The 20,439-nt window shown below is 46.6% G+C and overlaps 1 pseudogene; it reads left to right on the forward strand.

Moving 5' to 3' along the window:
* Nucleotides 1-915: 915 nt before the first annotated feature.
* LOC123124860 (RING-H2 finger protein ATL8-like) lies at nucleotides 916-1,574 on the forward strand (annotated as a pseudogene).
* Nucleotides 1,575-20,439: the final 18,865 nt, after the last annotated feature.

Here is a 20,439-nt window from a genome sequence, read left to right on the forward strand (position 1 = left end):
AACCAGGAAGAAGAAAAAAGAAAAAAGAAACAAGAAAAAAGAAAAAAAGTAGAAGGAAGAAAAGAACAAGAAAGATGTACATACACATAAGAGGTTGTGTGGCAGAGTGGTCACTACAGTGTACCTTGAGGAGTGAGTTCGCCAGTCCGATTCACGCTCACGCTTGCTAGAGAGTCACAGTCGTGCTTCCTTTGAAAAGGGAAAAAAAGGTGCTTCTGGTATGGTTTTTTCTTTTGTTTTTTTTTTTGAAAAGAAGTTAGTCAAAACCTATCAATATGAGATCTAGTTTTAAAAATTTCGACGCAAGAAATACAATGATGATAATGGTTCAAGATTTAGACGCACGATTTTAAAAATACTCACTCTGTTCCATAATATAAGAGCGTTGGGACGAAGGGAGTAAAACATTTTGAAGAAACGGATTGACGAAAAGAGTGAAAACTTAGAGCATCTCCACTAGGACCCCAAGACGCCCCAATCACCTTTATAGCACCGGCGATAGAAAATGGTCCCAGCCACGCCCCCAAGACGTTGATTTGCGTCGGATTTGGGCAAAAATAACCCCGCAACTCCAGGCCAAACCCAGCCCATTGGGGGGCTCTTGGGCCGTCTGGCGCAATTTTTTCATGCTCAAACCCCACCGGTCAGCATCTCTCCTCTCTCTCTCCTCCTTTTTCTGCTAGGCCCACCCACGTGTGCATGCCGAAAAGAATCTCTCCTCTCTCTCTCTGCGCATGGAGAGCTCCTGCCGCGCTTGCCGCCACGCCTCCTCGCCTCCGTCTCGTTGCTGCCCGCCGAGCCCTCGGCCTGGCCGCCGCACACCCTCCCCATGCCTCCTCAACGCCCGTGCTCGCCGCGCGCCCTCGCCCGAGCCTCCTTGCCGCCCGAACGTCCTCGCCCTCTCCCAGCGGCGCCATGCTTCGTCGCTCCGGCCGCGCCCTGCTTCCTCCCCGCCTCCTCGACGCCCGGCTGGCTGTGCGCGCCATGCTTCCTCCTCGCCGCCCGGCCAGAGCAGCGCGAGCTGCGGTAGTGGCCTCGACCTTGGCTTGGCTCGGCCCGGTCCTCATCCTCGCCGGCCTGCTCTGCGCGCTGGTCTGCATCCTCGGCCTCGGCCTCGTGGCGCGATACGCGGTGCACGTGCTTGTCCTCAGCCTTGGCCTCGTGGCGCAGACGCCCCGCCCGTCGACAACAGGGGCGTCAAGAAGGAGGTGTTGCGCGCGCTGCCCACCGTCAGGTACGTCGCCGACGGCGGCGAGGCGTCTGAGGCGGACGAGTGCGCCATCTCCCTTTTCGAGTTCGAGGACGGCCAGAACATGCGGGTGCTGCCGCAGTGCAGCCACGCGTTCCACGCAGCTTGCATCGACGCCTGGCTGCGCTTGTACTCCTCGTGCCCGTCGTGTCGGCGAATGCTCGTCGCCGACCTTCCGCGCGGCGAGTGGAGCGGACGCTGCGGCGCGCGGCCCGGCGGCATCGACACGCTGTGCCATTGAGCCAATCTCGGTGCCGCTGTGTCGCTGACGTCACTGTAGCCCTCGCCCGAGCCTCCTTGCCGCGCGTACTAGTGGGGGACGGCTGGAAAAATCCTTCTCCCCAGTGCAAAAATTTCGTCGGGGCAACCCCAGGAGGCCGATAAAACGTGTCCTGGGGGCACCACGGCTGGAGATGCTCTTACATGTTATGACAAGTGGCGCATATGCAATGTGCCGCTTGTCGCGACCTAGGAAGATAAGAATGATCTTTGTAAAAAGTGTTTTTTAATTAATGATTTCGGTCAAGCAGGAATGGCCGCACGCTTCCGCAACTTGGGGCGCCCAAGTCGCCAAATAGGGACACCCTATCTTATCATCCAAAGTGGAAAAGTCATCCGTAGGTGTCACGGGCCCGACAACAGGCAGCAGCACTGTAGCTGTTCCGGCACGCGAAGAGGGCGCTGAAGGTTCAAAGATAGGAGATGGGCCCGGGACGAGCCGGCCCATGAGGCAAAGAAGGGCTCCGGCGCGTTTCCTCGATCCAGCTTGGGCCCGTTAACTGTGTTAACGGTCACCTCCTTTAAATAGTCAGTAGACTCTAATGTAATAGGTAGGAAGGAACTGGACGACGGCTTCCGCCGATGCTTGTACCTTTTGTAGCTTTGTGGGTGGTTGGGCGGATCGGCTACGCAAACTCCTTTCTCTTTCTCGATTTGAAATGAAACCCTAGTTCGATTTCTACCAGATCCAGTGAGTTGCTCACAGTTGGTATCAGATACAGTGGTCCTGGAGCTTCCTCGGCACCAGCACGGCACGCGGTGGCGGGATCGGCGACGAGTGGTGGCCATGGAGCGGCTGTCAGAGGAAGGGAGAGGCGTGTACGAGCTTCTCCGAGACGATTTCGCGGCCGATTTGAGCCAGCATCTCAAGGATCAAGGTGAGCTCCTCCTTGAGGCCATGAGCAAATTTATCGATTCCAATACTTCGGCTCTGGATGGTCTAATTTCGGCAAGGATTGATGGGGTCCGAGCGGAGCTGAACATGGAGATCGAGCAGATCCGTGCTAAGCAGTCGAAGGAGCCACCGCCGCGGAGGGAAGGCTCGCCGGTGGCGGGTGTGCACTCTTCCGGGCGTGGGGAAAATTTCTCTGATGGAGGTAACATCGAATCTGATCTTCGTGGAAAAGGTCTGCCGTACGTTCCTCCCCCGTTTTGTCGTGTTCGGGATTCTCAATTGTTGCCTCGGGCTAGCAGTTCGCGGGATCCAGTTTCAGTAGATATGCGGGAGGCCTTTTCGTTGGGTGTTCGTTCTGAATTGCCTCGGTTTGATGGAGCAAATCCGCGTCTATGGCAAAATCGTTGTGAGGATCAGTTGAGGCTTTGGGGTACTCCAGCCCATCGATGGATTTCTCTCGCTTCAGCCCAGTTTGAAGGAGTTGTAGCCCGTTGGTTGGAATCAATGTAGCGAAGGCAGCCAAATGCAACTTGGACTGAATTTCTTAGCAGTTTACAGAGCCGTTTCTGCCGGAATCAACACCAGACTTTGCTCAGGCAATTGTTTCGTATTGCTCAAACAGGAACAGTGGTTGATTATGTTGATCATTTTGCTGATTTGTATGATCAACTATCTGCTTATGAAGATGCTCCCAACTCGCCGCATTACACCACTCGTTTCCTCGATGGTCTGAAACCAGGAGTTCGAGTTGCTGTATTGCTGCAGAAACCTAAAGACCTTGATGCTGCTTATGACTTGGCTCTGCTGCATGAGGAATTGGGTGAGGGCCTCACTCCCCTTAATTCTTCCTCCCTAATCAAATCTGATGCCCTACCCTTGCCCCTTCCTCCTAAAGGACATCTGACTGAAGATCGTAAGGTCTCTGAACCTGTCAAAACAGTTCACACTGAAGATAAGTGGTCAGCTCTCCAATCTTATAGGCGAGCTAAGGGCTTGTGTTTTTTATGTGTAGAGAAGTGGGCCAAGGATCATGTGTGTAAGTCTACTATGCAACTACCTTTCGTGCAGGAACTCATAGATCATGTGCAAACATTGGAAGTTGGTTCTCCTATGTATGATAATGACAGTTTATCTGTCCATGCTATGCGCCTGTCAGCTGCTGCAGTGGGCAAAGATTCTACTGCTCCTACCTTACAGCTTGAAGTTCAGTTGCAAGGACTTTCTCTAGTATTTCTAGTTGACTCTGGCAGTACTCACTCCTTTGTGGACAGCAAGTTTATTGATCAGTTGCAAGGAGTTCAGTCCACTCCTATAGTTTCAGTGACTGTTGCTCGGGGTGATACTCTGTCTTGTTCTCAGTGTCTGAAACAGTGCCCCTAGACTTGCTGTGGTACTGCTTTTGTATCTGATTTCAGGTTTCTACCATTGGCCTCCTATGATGGGATTTTGGGGTTGGATTGGCTGGCTCTCCACAGTCCTATGCAAGTGGATTGGATACAAAAGTGGCTCTCATTTCATCAGAAAGGTACTGTGGTTACATTACAGGGTCTGTTGCCAACTAAATTTGCTGTCACCATGGTCTCTGTCAGTGCTGTTATTTGTCCTGGAGAAGGGGATGTTGCTCCTGATATGCAGGTGATACTAGATGAATTTGCATCTGTATTTGAAGCTCCCACTGGCCTACCTCCCAGAAGAGCTCATGATCATCATATCCCCCTTATTCCAGGAGCTAGACCTGTCTCTGTCAGACCATATAGAATTGCTCCTCAACTCAAAGATGAGCTTCAGAAATAGATTCAGGAACTGCTTTCCTTGGGCATGATCAGATTCGGTAAAAGTCCATTTTCTTCTCCTGTGCTGTTAGTTAAAAAGAAGGAAGAAGGTACCTAGAGGTTAGTTGTGGATTTCAGACACTTGAATGCTATTACAATAAAGGAAAGTATCCTATCCCAGTTATTGATGAACTTTTAGATGAATTAGTTGGGGCTTGTTGGTTTTCTAAGCTAGATCTGAAAGCTGGCTATCATCAAATCAGGCTTGCACCAGGAGAGGAATACAAAACTGCTTTTCAGACACACAATGGCCATTATGAATTCACTGTCATGGCCTTTGGGCTGAGTGAGGCCCCTGGTACTTTTCAAGGATCTATGAATTTTGATTTGGCTCCTGTTCTAAGGAAATGTGCCTTGGTTTTCTTTGATGATATCCTGGTTTTCAGTAAAACTTATAGAGAACATTTGAAGCCTGTCAGACAAGTGTTGGAGATTTTACAAAAAGAGCAGTGGAAAGTGAAGCTGTCCAAATGTGCTTTTGCTCAACAGGAAATTTCTTATTTAGGCCATGTGATTAGCTCCAAGGGAGTGGCTACTGATCCCAGTAAGATTGTGGCTGTGCAAAATTGGCCTACTCCTGTTAATGTTAAGGAGGTCAGAGGGTTCCTTGGTCTGAGTGGTTACTACAGGAAATTCATTAAGCACTATGGCATTATTGCTAAGACCCTTACAGAACTATTGAAAAGGGTGTGCCATTTGTGTGGAGTCCTGTAACTGAAGAAGCATTTTCTGTGTTGAACAAGCACTAGTATCTGCTCCAGTGTTGGCCTTGCCTGATTTCTCCAAACCTTTCACTATAGAGACTGATGCATGTGAATATGGAGTTGGGGCTGTTTTAATGCAACAAGGTCATCCTCTAGCATTTGTGAGCAAAGCATTGGGCCCTAGAAATAGAGGGCTGTCTGTTTATGAGAAGGAATACTTGGCTATTTTACTGGCAGTTGATCAGTGGAGATCTTATCTGCAGGTCCAGAAGTTTACTATCAAAACTGACCAGAAAAGTTTAGCACATCTACAGGATCAGAGACTACACACTCCTTGTCAACAAAAGTGTTTAACTAAACTCCTGGGTTTGAATTACCAAACTCAATATAAGCAATGCTCTACTAATTCTGCTGCTAATGCTTTATCAAGGAGACCACCTGATCCTTCTCAAATGTTTCTTATTTCTGGAGCTCAACCTTCTTGGTTGTCTGACATTGCTGGCAGTTATGTTGGTGATACCAAAGCTCAGGCCATCTTGCAGTAGTTAGCAGTAGCCCCTGGGTCTAAACCTAATTTTACTTTCATTAATGGTCTTCTGAGGTACAAGTCCCGCATATGGTTAGGTCAAGACCCTACTTTACATCTCAGGATATTTTCTGCTTTTCATGCCAGTCCTCTGGGGGGTCACTCTGGTTTCCCTGTAACATATAAACGAATTCGTTCTCTGTTCAAGTGGTGTGGTATGAAGCCGTTTATTAAAACACAAGTGCAGTCTTGTTTGATTTTCCAGCAAGCAAAACCAGAGAGGGAGAATTACCCTGGCCTTTTATCTCCTCTGCATGTTCCTAACAAAGCTTGGGATACTGTGACCATGGACTTTATTTCTGGTCTTCCTCCTTCCTCACATTATGACTGTATCTTGGTTGTTCTGGACAAGTTCCCTAAATATGGTCATTTCATTCCTCTCAAGCATCCCTTTAATGCTCATAAAGTAGCAGAGGTTTTCATAGATAATGTTTACAAGCTGCATGGAATGCCTAGGCTTATTGTATCTGATCAAGATCCTATATATACCAACAACTTTTGGAGATTGCTCATGTCAAAAACTGGTGCAGAATTGAACATGAGTTTAGCATATCAGCCCGAGACCGATGGGCAAACAGAACGCGTTAACCAGCAAGTGGAATGTTATCTGAGGTGTTTCATAAGTGCACATCCTAATCAGTGGAGCAAGTGGCTTTCCCTCTGTGAGTTTTGGTATAATAGTAATTGGCATTCTGCTCTTGATAAGTCTCCTTTTGAAGTAATCTATGGGCATGCTCCTCGCTATTTTGGAATTTCTGAATCTGATACTCTTGCCCCAGTCGATTTGCAACAGTGGCTGGACTCTAGAAAGCTGGTCATGGATTCTGTCAGGCAACACTTAGTGTGTGTACAACACCGCATGAAACAGTAGGCTGACAAACATCGCACATAACGTGTCTTTGCTGAAGGAGAGATGGTCTTTCTCAAACTGCAACCATATGTTCAGTCGTCAGTGGTGGCCCGGGCGAATCACAAACTATCCTTCAAGTATTTTGGGTCGTTCCCTATCATTGAGAAGATTGGTGAGGTGGCTTACAGGCTCCAGTTGCCAGAGGGGAGTAAGATACATCCAATTTTCCACGTGTCCCAGCTGAAGAAATTTGTTCCCCCACCGGTACCAATACAAACTCGTCTTCCTTCAGGTACGGCCTCTCTGCAAGTCCCAGTTCAGATACTTCAGCAGCGAGTTCGTCAGGTTGGCCATAAACTCGTGGCCTAGGGATTGATCTTGTGGAGTGGTTGTTCTACGAGTGAAGCAACATGGGAGGATTTGGCTCTCTCAAGCAGCAATTTCCGAGGGCTATGGCTTGGGGACAAGGCGCTTCTCAAGGAGGGGGGATGTCAGCGGCCCGACAACAGGCAGAAGCATTGTAGCTGTTCTGGCACGCGAAGAGGGCGTTGAAGGTTCAAAGACAGGAGATGGGCCCGAGACGAGCCGGCCCATGAGGCAAAGAAGGGCTCCGGCGTGTTTCGTCGATCCAGCTTGGGCCCGTTAACTGTGTTAACGGTCACCTCCTTTAAATAGCCAGTAGACTCCAATGTAATAGGTAAGAAGGAACTGGACGGCGGATTTGGCCGATGCTTGTACCTTTTGTAGCTGTGTGGGTGGTTGGGTGGATTGGCTACACAAACTACTTTCTCTCTCTCGATTTGAAAAGAAACCCTAGTTAGATTTCCACCAGATCCAGTGAGTTGCTCACAGCAGGCAAGTACCGGGTTTCTGCCTAATCCTTCGATTCTATTGAATCAGCGATCGCTTTCGACATCGCGGCAAGACGGCAATCAGCAGGTGACAGGCATCAGCCGACGCGAAGCTGCACGGAATTGCTGGTGCCGGCTGACACCACCGTTGTCGCGCCGTCCGCAAAACACCGAACATGCCCGATGCCCCTAGCGCTCCTTTTTTCTAATTTTGAAACAAACTGCAATAGGTACATCACTTAAATAGTTTTTGAAATCTGCAGTCAAATTTATTCGGCAATATAGTTAATAGCTTTCCTAGACCCTGAAGCCCAGCCGTCACCCCTGCCCAGCCGTCGCCGTCGCCGCCCCCGAGCTCACGCGCTGTCGCTCCTCCCCGAGCCCTCGCCGAGGCGCCCTCCTCCCGTCGCCGCGCACGTGCCCCCCCACCCCCCAGCCCGCCGTCCTCATCGCCCCCCAGTGAGCCCCCCTTCCAATGGTCGCCGGCACCTCTCTGCCACTGCGCTGTCGCCGCCCCTGCTCTATGCTAGCCGCCACCGCCGCTTCTCTGCTAGCCGCCGCCGCCGCTGTTCATATTTTTTTGCACATAGATAGCATTTTTTGTCATGTACTCCCTCCATCCGGGAATACTTGTCGAAGAAATGGATACAAATGGATGTATCTAGAACTAGAATACATCTAGATACATCCATTCCTCGAACAAGTATTTTCGGATGGAGGGAGTATGTATGTATGGATGGATGTATAAAGACACTGTTCATATGATGTTTTTTTTCATAGCATTTTTTGCTCCATATGATGATTATTTATTTGTTCATAGCATTTTTTGGATGTATGTGTATCTATGGATGGATGGATGTATATATATAGAAATGTTCATATGATGATTTTTTTGTTCATAGAATATTTTTTTTTGTTCATATATTCAAAATGAGTTAAAAGACTCCGATAACTTCGACATGAGGGGGGACGTCGATTAACCCCCCTCGCCCGACCAACTCTCGAGTCCACCCAAACTCCTAGAAGAGAATTTTTTTTAGGTTTTTGTTAAATGAAAATGTGAAGCAAGTCTTTTTTTGAAATGAAAATGTGAAACTGACTATCTCGGGAAAATGAGGGGGGTGGAGTCCGCAAGTATGTCCCCTAACTCTCTCAGGAAAATGAGGGGGGAGGAGTCCGCAAGTATCTCCTAACTCTCTCAGGAAAATGAGGGGGGAGGAGTCCGCAAGTATGTCCCCTAAAACTCTCGGGAAAATGAGGGGGGAGGAGTCCGCAAGTATCCCCTAACTCTCTCAAGAAAATGAGGGGAGAGGAGTCTGCAAGTATGTCCCCTCACTCTCTCGGGAAAATGAGGGGGGAGGAGTCCGCAAGTATCCCCTAACTCTCTCGGGAAAATGAGGGGGCAGGAATCCGCAAGTATCCTCGATGACCATGAGGGGGGAGTAGTCCTCGACGATCGTCTGAAACTGACTGTTATAAAACTTTTCAACTTTGCATGATGTTTGCCACTAATTTATTGCTCATATGCATATGATTCCTTGTTGTGACATTAATTAAGTCCATGTTTGCCTATAACCCATCTCTCATGTTTGTATATTGCCATCACTACAGGAATCAGGCACTTTGCCGTCTGCCATGGCGGACGGCAAAGGCATACATGGCGGACGGCAAAGTTCTTTGCCGTCGGCCAGCTGACGGCAACAGGTCCGGCTGAATAGGCTACAGCAAAGGCTTCTTCGCCGTCAGCTGGCGGACGACAAAGATGAAACGGTCTTTGCAGTCAGCCGGCTGACGGCAAAGGTCCTGGACGGCACACGTAACAACGTCTGGCCGTTAGGGGGCTAACGGTGAGCTTTTCCATCAGCTGGCGGACGACAAAGACCATTGCACCTTTGCCGTCAGCCAACGGTCGGCAAAGTAACCAAATAGGACAGCCCCCAGGCTGTACAGGGAGCTGCCACGTGGCATCTTTGTCGTCCACCAGCGGACGGCAAAGATCCTGTATAGCCCCTGTTTTTTGTGTTTTTTCTTAAATTCATTCAATTTGAACACACAAGTTTCAACGCACAAATTTCAACACACAAATTTCACAAAAGACATATCCAACACACAAGTTTCATCATATATACATACATAACCAACACATAGTTCCATCCATACATATTACAAAAGTTTCACATTGTTCATCCAACACCGTTATCCATCCATCCATATAACAAGTTCCATCCATGCAAGTTCATCGATACAATATAAAAGCAGAAACGGAAAGTAAGCACTCCATCCATGTGGAAGCTTCCGTGAATTAAATGAGATCTACAAAATGGGAAACAAGAAAGTTAGAAGAAGAAGAAGAAAATGAAGAAGAAGAAGAAGACTGGAATAAGAGGTAAAATGGAGCTAACCTAGCTAATTATGCCATCTTTGAGTGAACTAAGCATATTATGCCATCTTGGTCATTTTGGAGCTAACCTAGGTAAACTAGGTCATTTTGGAGCTAACCTAGGTAAACTTGGTCATTTTGGAGCTAACCTAGGTAAACTAGGTCATTTTGGAGCTAACCTAGGTAAACTAGGTCATTTTGGAGCTAACCTAGCTAAAATGGATCATATTGGAGCTAACCTAGGTAAACTTGGTCATTTTGGAGCTAACCTAGCTAAAATGGATCATATTGGAGCTAACCTAGGTAAACTTGGTCATTTTGGAGCTAACCTAGGTAAAATGGATCATATTGGAGCTAACCTAGATTAAATGGGTCATTTTGGAGCTAACTTAACTAATTATGCCATTTTTGAGTTAACTAAGCATAATTATACCATTTTTTACACAAGTAAGCCAAGTGTATGTCATTATTGAGCAAACCTAGGAAACTAAGCATATTAGAGATAACTTAGCATATTAGAGCTAACTTATGTCATTTCAGAGGAAACAAAGCTAAGTATATATAGATCATTCTGGAGATCTGACATACCTGACATAGTTCACTCCTCATTCTTCTTCTCCTTCTCCTTCCTCATCCTGATGCGCCAAGAGCCGCGAGGCGGTGGAGGCACTGGGATGTAGTCTTCTACCACAATTGGCATGGTCATGTCGCCCGGCTGTGGGATCGCCGGCGCCACCACCATCGCGAGGTCATTGTCAGGCACCACCACCATCGTGAGGCCATCTTCAGGCAGCACCATCGCTAGGTCATCCTCAGCCACCACCATCTCTTGCCCATCATCAGCCACCACCATCGCTACGTCATCCTCAGCCACCACCATCGCTACGTCATCCTCAGCCACCACCATCTGTTGCCCATCGTCATCCTGCACCTCCTCATCCCCACTCTGCTCCTCTTATTCCCCACTCCATTCCGGATCATCCTCGCTGCTGCTTTTGCTGCAGCCAGAGTCGCTGCTGCTTTGGCTGTAGCTAAAGTCGCTGCTGCTGCTCCCATTGCCTGACCAAATGCAACAATGACCATTAACAATCGATGTGAGACAAAGCAAAATGTAGAGGAAGAAGAGGCAGAACGTACTGGCATCATCGTCGTCCTGGTAGCGCATGCGACACATAGTCGTGTTGAACACCTTCACGGTGAGCATGGCGTCGCCGTCGTACCTGAAGAGAAGGAAGTACCCGTGCCACAAGTCGTAGGCATGGTAGAACTGCTCCCAGCCACGACATAGGTACATGTGGCCGTACCTGATCACCAACTCCATGTCCCAAAGCCTGCGAAGCCCACTGCCGGCCTGTCGCAGCTTCACATTCTTTGGCCGATGGCTGTCCAGCATCGTCATAAAAGTGTCAGGCAGCCTCTACAGTTTGGGACAAGGAGTGATGTAGCAAACAACAGAGTTATCATAATGAGATGGGTGAAGGGGAGATCGCTCCTTTTATATACCTGCCTCTTGGAGGAAGTCCCAAGTATGATACTGAAGAACTCGAAAGCATCCAACTCGTACTCCGGTGTGGTAGAGCGGAGCCTGCGGTGACGGCTTCCCCCCATCTCTAATAAGCAGCAGAAGAGACCAATTAGTATCTAGCTAAAAGCATATCTATAAACATAGAGCCAAGTTTCTAGACATGAAAGAAAACTGAGAAAAAAAGCAATGCACTTGTGCTCAACAACATCAACAATAGTTAATTAATTTGGTAGGTTAGTTGGCAATGGCAATTGCCACCCTTCAAAACTAGGAATTTCTTTAGACATGAAAGAAAACTGAAAATGTTGAAAAAAAGAGCATAGTAATCTAAAAATAGGGAAAAAATACACTTCTTCTTCCTCCTCTCTTTATCTTCTTCTTCTTATTATTTTTTCCATCTTTCTTCTTTCTTCTTAACCAAAACTAAACCTAAAGTTCCTTGTGGTGTGATCACATTGGAATACTTGTGGCAACAATCATAGTTGCACCATATTTTAGGTGGCTCTAGGTGCCACACACCAAGCAAACAAACATACCTCAAATCAGAAACTAAGGGTAGTGTCCTAAAATCAATTTACTTTGTATGCAAATCAGAACAAGTACCACATCACATTACCATAGGATCCTATTACAGAAAAGGTATGTAAATGCAAGCTGGGGTAAGACATTATAACCATACTGCAATCTTATACTTGCTCAACTATGATCACAGGAGACGCAACTAACATACGAGTTTGAGGCACACACACCTCAACAATGATGTTGTCACTTGCCAGGACTGTGACCGTCGCAGTCACTCCGATCAACACGGCCTCTTGTTTAGGTTGAGATTATGCTTTCATGCCTATGCTAGTGAGAAAGACACGCTAGACTTTCCTTTGGCTTGCTGAATGTATAGTTTGTTGGAAATTTTCCCTAGAGGCAATAATAAAATGGTTATTATTGTATTTCCTTGTTCATGATAATTGTCTATTGTTCATGCTATAATTGTATTAACTGGAAACCGTAATACATGTGTGAATACATAGACCACAACATGTCCCTAGTAAGCCTCTAGTTGACTAGCTCGTTGATCAATAGATGGTTATGGTTTCCTGACCATGGACATTGGATGTCATTGATAACGGGATCACATCATTAGGAGAATGATGTGATGGACAAGACCCAATCCTAAGCATAGCACAAGATCGTGTAGTTCGTTTGCTAAGAGCTTTTCTAATGTCAAGTATCATTTCCTTAGACCATGAGATTGTGCAACTCCCGGATACCGTAGGAATGCTTTGGGTGTACCAAACGTCACAACGTAACTGGGTGGCTATAAAGGTACACTACAGGTATCTCCAAAAGTGTCTGTTGGGTTGGCACGAATCGAGACTGGGATTTGTCACTCCGTATGATGGAGAGGTATCTCTGGGCCCACTCGGTAATGCATCATCATAATGAGCTCAATGTGACTAATGAGTTAGCCACGGGATCATGCATTACGAAACGAGTAAAGTGACTTGCCGGTAACGAGATTGAACGAGGTATTGGGATACCGACGATCGAATCTCGGGCAAGTAACATACCGATTGACAAAGGGAATTGTATACGGGATTGATTGAATCCGCGACATTGTGGTTCATCCGATGAGATCATCGTGGAACATGTGGGAGCCAACATGGGTATCCAGATCCCGCTGTTGGTTATTGGCCGGAGAACGTCTCGGTCATGTCTGCATGGTTCCCGAACCCGTAGGGTCTGCACACTTAAGGTTCGGTGACGCTAGAGTTGTTATGGGAAATAGTATGTGGTTACCGAAGGTTGTTCGGAGTCCCGGATGAGATCCCGGACATCACGAGGATTTCCGGAATGGTCCAGAGGTAAAGATTTATATATGGGAAGTCATCATACGGTCACCGGAAGTATTCGGGGTTATGCCGTACTGTACCGGGACCACCGGAGGGGTTCCGGGGGTCCATCGGGAGGGTCCACCTGCCCCGGAGGGCCTTATGGGCTGTAGATGGAAGGGAACCAGCCCTTAGTGGGCTGGGAGCCAACTCCCCTAGGGCCCATGCGCCTAGGGTTTGGGGAAAACCTAAAGGGGGGCGCCCCCCCTTGCTTGGGGGGCAAGCCACCTCCCCTGGCCGCCGCCCCTCCCACCAGATGGGATCTGAGGGGGCCGGCCCCCCTCTCCCTTGCCCCTATATATAGTGGAGGGGTGGGAGGGCAGCCACACCTTTCCCAAGGCGCAGCCCTATCCTCCTCCAACTCCTTCTCCTCCTCCGTAGTGCTTAGCGAAGCTCTGCCGGAGAACCACGAGCTCCATTGCCACCACGCCGTCGTGCTGCTGGAGTTCTCCCTCAACTTCTCCTCTCCCCTTGCTGGATCAAGAAGGAGGATATGGCCCCGGGCTGTACGTGTGTTGAACGCGGAGGCGCCGTCCGTTCAGCGCTAGATCGGATCTTCCGCGATTTGAATCGCCGCGAGTACGACTCCATCAACCGCGTTCTTGTAACGCTTCCGCTTAGCGATCTTCAAGGGTATGAAGATGCACTCCCTCTCTCTCGTTGCTAGCATCTCCTAGATTTATCTTGGTGACACGTAGGAAAATTTTGAATTATTGCTACGTTCCCCAACAGTGGCATCATGAGCTAGGTCTATGCGTAGATTCTATGCACGAGTAGAACACAAAGTAGTTGTGGGTGATGATTTGTTCAATTTTCTTGCCGTTACTAGTCTTATCTTGATTCGGTGGCATTGTGGGATGAAGCGGCCCGGACCAACCTTACACGTACTCTTATGTGAGACAGGTTCCACCGACTGACATGCACCTGATGCATAAGGTGGCTAGCGGGTGTCTGTCTCTCCCACTTTAGTCGGATCGGATTCGATGAAGAGGGTACTTATGAAGGGTAAATAGCAATTGGCATATCACCATTGTGGCTTTTGCGTAGGTAAGAAACGTTCTTGCTAGAAACCCATAGCAGCCACGTAAAACATGCAACAACGATTAGAGGACGTCTAACTTGTTTTTGCAGGGTATGCTATGTGATGTGATATGGCCAAAAGGATGTGATGAATTATATATATGTGATGTATGAGATTGATCATGTTCTTGTAATAGGAATCACGACTTGCATGTCGATGAGTATGACAACCGGCAGGAGCCATAGGAGTTGTCTTAATTTATTGTATGACCTGCGTGTCAATGAAAAACGCCATGTAATTACTTTACTTTATTGCTAACCGTTAGCCATAGTAGTAGAAGTAATAGTTGGCGAGACAACTTCATGAATACACGATGATGGAGATCATGATGATGGAGATCATGGTGTCATGCCGGTGACGAAGGTGATCATGCCGCGCCTCGAAGATGGAGGTCAAAAGGCGCAAGATGATATTGGCCATATCATGTCACTTTATCATTTGCATGTGATGTTTGTCATGTTTACATCTTATTTGCTTAGAACGACGGTAGCATAAATAAGATGATCCCTCACTAAAATTTCAAGAGATGTGTTCCCCCTAACTGTGCACATTGCGAAGGTTCGTTGTTTCGAAGCACCACGTGATGATCGGGTGTGATAGATTCTAACGTTCGCATACAACGGGTGTAAGCCAGATTTACACATGCGAAACACTTAGGTTGACTTGACGAGCCTAGCATGTATAGACATGGCCTCGGAACACAAGAGACCGAAAGGTCGAACATGAGTCGTATAGTAGATACGATCAACATGAAGATGTTCACCGATGATGACTAGTCCGTCTCACGTGATGATCGGACACGGCCTAGCTGACTCGGATCATGTATCACTTAGATGACTAGAGGGATGTCTATCTAAGTGGGAGTTCATTAAATGATCAGATGAACTTAATTATCATGAACATAGTCAAACGGTCTTTGCAAATTATGTCATAGCTTACGCTTTAGTTCTACTGTTTAAGATATGTTCCTAGAGAAAATTTAGTTGAAAGTTGACAGTAGCAATTATGCGGACTGGGTCCATATACTGAGGATTGTCCTCATTGCTGCACAGAAGGCTTATGTCCTTAATGCACCGCTCGGTCTGAGAACCTCGAGCGTCGTCTGTGGATGTTGCGAACATCTGACATACACGTTTTGATGACTACATGATAGTTCAGTGCGTAATGCTAACGGTTTAGAATTGAGGCGCCAAAGACGTTTTTGAAACGTCGCAGAACATATGAGATGTTCCAAAGAATGAAATTGGGATTTCAGACTAGTGCCCACGTCAAGAGGTATGAGACCTCTGACAAGCTTCTTAAGCCTGCAAACTAAGGGAGAAAAGCTCAATCATTGAGCATGTGCTCAGATTGTCTGAGTACTACAATCGCTTGAATCGAGTGGGAGTTAATCTTCCAGATGAGATAGTGATGGTTCTCCATAGTCACTGACACCAAGCTAGTAGAGCTTCGTGATGAACTATAACATATCAGGGATAGACATGATGATCCTTGAGCAACTCGCGATGTTTGACACCGCGAAAGTAGAAATCAAGTAGGAGCATCAATTGTTGATGGTTAGTAAAACCACTAGTTTCAAGAAGGGCAAGGGAAAGAAGGGATACTTCATGAAACGGCAAATCAGTTGCTGCTCTAGTGAAGAATCCCAAGGTTGAACCCAAACCCGAGACTAGGTGCTTCTGTAATGAGGGGAACGGTCTCTGAAGCAGAACTACCCTAGATATTTGGTAGATGAGAAGGCAGGCAAGGTCGACAGAAGTATATTGGATATACATTATATTAATGTGTACTTTACTAGTACTCCTAGTAGCACCAGGGTATTAGATACCGGTTCGGTTGCTAAGTGTGGGTAACTCGAAATGAAAGGCTACGGAATAAACGGAGACTAGCTAAAGGTGAGATAACGATATGTGTTGGAAGTGTTTCCAAGGTTGATGTGATCAAGCATCGCATGCTCCCTCTACCATCGAGATTGGTGTTAAACCTAAAATAATTGTTATTTGGTGTTTGCGTTGAGCATAGACATGATTGGATTATGTTTATTGCAATACGGTTATTCATCTAAGGAGAATAATGGTTACTCTGTCTATTTGAATAAAACCTTCAATGGTCTTGCACTTAAAATGAATGGTTTGTTGAATCTCGATCGTAGTGATACACATGTTCATGCCAAAAGATATAAGATAGTACCACATACTTGTGGCACTGCCACTTGAGTCATATTGGTATAAAACGCATGAAGAAGCTCCATGTTGATGGATCTTTGGACTCACTAATTTTTGAAAATATTGAGACATGCGAACCATGTCTATTGGTATATATGCATGAAGAAACTCCATACAGATGGATCGTTTGGACTCACTTGATTTTGAATCACTTGAGACATGCAAATCATACCACATGGGCAAGATGACTGAAAGGCCTCGTTTTCAGTGAGATGAAACAAGAGAGCAACTTGTTGGAAGTAATACATTTGATGTGTGCAGTCCAATGAGTGCTGAGGCATGCAGTGGATATCATTATGTTCTTACTTCACAGATGATTTGAGTAGATGCTAAGAATATTTACTTGATGAAACACAAGTCTGAATTATTGAAAGGTTCAAGTAATTTCAGAGTGAAGTTGAAGATCGTCGTGACAAGAGGATAAAATGTCTATGATATGATCATAGAGATGAATATCTGAGTTACGAGAGTTTGGCACACAATTGAGACATTGTGGAAATTGTTTCACAACTAATACCGCCTGGAACACCATAGTGTGATGGTGTGTCCGAACATCATAACTGCACCCTGTTGGATATGGTGCATACCATGATGTCTCTAATCAAATTACCAGTATCGTTTATGGGTTAGGCATTAGAGACAACCGCATTCACTTTAATAGGGCAACACGCAATTCCGTTGAGACGACACCGTATGAACTATGGTTTAGAGAAACCTAAGCTGTCATTTCTTAAAAGTTTGGGGCTGCGACGCTTATGTGAAAAAGTTTCAGGCTGATAAGCTCGAACCCAAAGCGGATAAATGCATCTTCATAGAATACCCAAAACAGTTGGGTATACCTCCTATTTCAGATCTGGAAGCAAAAGTGATTGTTTCTAGAAACGGGTCCTTTCTCGAGGAAAAGTTTCTCTCGAAAGAATTGAGTGGGAGGATGTTGGAGACTTGATGAGGTTATTGAACCGTCACTTCAACTAGTGTGTAGCAGGGCACAAGAAGTTGTTCCTGTGGCACCTACACCAATTGAAGTGGAAGCTTATGATAGTGATCATGAAACTTCGGATCAAGTCACTACCAAACCTCGTAGGACGACAAGGATGCGTACTACTTCAGAGTGGTACATAATCCTGTCTTGGAAGTCATGTTGCTAGACAACAATGAACCTACGAGCTATGGAGAAGCGATGGTGGGCCCGGATTCCGACGAATGGCTTGAGGCCATAAAATCCGAGAGAGGATCCATGTATAAAAACAAAGTATAGACTTTGGAAAAACTACTTGATGGTCGTAAGGCTGTTGGGTACAGATGGATTTTAAAAGGGAAGACAGACAATGAGGGTAAGTATCACCGTTAAGAAAGCTCGACTTGTCGTTAAGATGTTTTCCGACAAGTTCAAGGAGTTGACTACGATGAGATTTTCTCACTCGTATGGATGCTAAAAGTCTGTTGGAACTATATTAGCAGTTACTGTATTATTTATGAAATCTTGCAGATAGGATGTCAAAACATTGTTTCCTCGACGATTTTCTTGAGGAAAGGTTGTATGTGATACAACCAGATGGTTTTGTCAATCCTGAAAGATGCTAACAAGTATGCAAAGCTCCAGCAATCCTTCTAAGGACTGGAGTAAGCATCTCGGAGTTGGAATGTACGCTTTGATGAGATGATCAAAGATTTTGGGTTTATACAAAGTTTATGAGAAACTTATATTTCCAAAGAAGTGAGTGGGAGCACTATAGAATTTTTGATGAGTATATGTTGTTAACATATTGTTGATCAGAAATGATGTAGAATTTCTGGAAAGCATACAGGGTTATTTGAAAAGTGTTTTTCAATGGAAAACCTAGATTAAGCTACTTGAACATTGAGCATCAAGATCTATAAGGATAGATCACGCTTAATAGTACTTTCAAATGAATACATACCGTGACAAGATTTTGAAGGAGTTCAAAATAGATCAGCAAAGAAGGAGTTCTTGGCTGTGTTATAAGGTGTGAGTATTGAGTAAGACTCAAGACCTGACCACGGCAGAAGAGAGAGAAAGGACGAAGATCGTCCCCTATGCTTTAGACGTAGGCTCTACAGTATGCTATGCTGTGTACCGCACCTGAAGTGTGCCTTGCCATGAGATAGTCAAGGGGTACAATAGTGACCCAGGAATGGATCACATGACAGCGGTCGAACTTATCCTTAGTAAGTAATGGACTAAGGAATTTTCTCGATTATGGAGGTGGTAAAAGAGTTCGTCGTAAGGGGTTACGTCGATGCAAACTTTGACACTAATCCGGATGACTCTGAGTAGTGAACTGGATTCGTATAGTAGAGCAGTTATTGGGAATAGCTCCATGTAGCGCGTGGTAGCTGCATCTACAAGATGACATAGAGATTTGTAAAGCACACACGGATCTGAAAGGTTCAGACCCTTTGACTAAAACCTCTCTCGTAAGCATAACATGATCAGACCCTAGAAACTCATTGAGTGTCAATCACATCGTGATGTGAACTAGATTATTGACTCTACTAAACTCTTGGGTATTAGTCACATGGCGATGTGAACTTTGAGTGTTAATCACATGGTGTTGTGAACTAGATTATTGACTCTAGTGCAAGTGGGAGACTGTTGGAAATATGCCCTAGAGGCAATAATAAAATGGTTATTATTGTATTTCCTTGTTCATGATAATTGTCTATTGTTCATGCTGTAATTATATTAACTGGAAACCGTAATACATGTGTGAATACATAGACCACAACATGTCCCTAGTAAGCCTCTAGTTGACTAGCTCGTTGATCAATAGATGGTTATGGTTTCCTGACCATGGACATTGGATGTCATTGATAACGGGATCACATCATTAGGAGAATGATGTGATGGACAAGACCCAATCCTAAGCATAGCACAAGATCGTGTAGTTCGTTTGCTAAGAGCTTTTCTAATGTCAATTATCATTTCCTTAGACCATGAGATTCTGCAACTCCCGGATACCGTAGGAATGCTTTGGGTGTACCAAACGTCACAACGTAACTGGGTGGCTATAAAGGTACACTACAGGTATCTCCGAAAGTGTCAGTTGTGTTGGCACGAATCGAGACTGGGATTTGTCACTCCGTATGAAGGAGAGGTATCTCTGGGCCCACTCAGAAATGCATCATCATAATGATCTCAATGTGACTAATGAGTTAGCCACGGGATCATGCGTTACGGAACGAGTAAAGTGACTTGCCGGTAACGAGATTGAACGAGGTAATGGGATACCGACGATCGAATCTCGGGCAAGTAACATACCGATTAACAAAGGGAATTGTATACGGGATTGATTGAATCCCCGACATCGTGGTTCATCCGATGAGATCATCATGGAACATGTGGGAGCCAACATGGGTATCCAGATCCCGCTGTTGGTTATTGGCCGGAGAACGTCTCGGTCATGTCTGCATGGTTCCCGAACCCGTAGGGTCTACACACTTAAGGTTCGGTGACACTAGAGTTGTTATGGGGAAATAGTATGTGGTTACCGAAGGTTGTTCGGAGTCCCGGATGAGATCCCGGACGTCACGAGGATTTCCGGAATGGTCCGGAGGTAAAGATTTATATATGGGAAGTCATCATACGGTCACCGGAAGTATTCGGGGTTATGCTGGTATTGTACCGGGACCACCGGAGGGGTTCCGGGGGTCCACCGGGAGGGTCCACCTGCCCCGGAGGGCCTTATGGGCTCTAGATGGAAGGGAACCAGCCCTTAGTGGGCTGGGAGCCAACCCCCCTAGGGCCCATGCGCCTAGGGTTTGGGGAAACCCTAAAGGGGGGCGCCCCCCCTTGCTTGGGGGGCAAGCCACCTCCCCTGGCCGCCGCCCCTCCCACCAGATGGGATCTGAGGGGGCCGGCCCCCCTCTCCCTTGCCCCTATATATAGTGGAGGGGTGGGAGGGCAGCCACACCTTTCCCAAGGCGCAGCCCTCTCCTCCTCCAACTCCTTCTCCTCCTCCGTAGTGCTTAGCGAAGCTCTGCCGGAGAACCACGAGCTCCATTGCCACCACGCCGTCGTGCTGCTGGAGTTCTCCCTCAACTTCTCCTCTCCCCTTGCTGGATCAAGAAG

Source organism: Triticum aestivum, chromosome 5D, assembly GCF_018294505.1.
Source record: "Triticum aestivum cultivar Chinese Spring chromosome 5D, IWGSC CS RefSeq v2.1, whole genome shotgun sequence".
NCBI lineage: Eukaryota > Viridiplantae > Streptophyta > Magnoliopsida > Poales > Poaceae > Triticum > Triticum aestivum.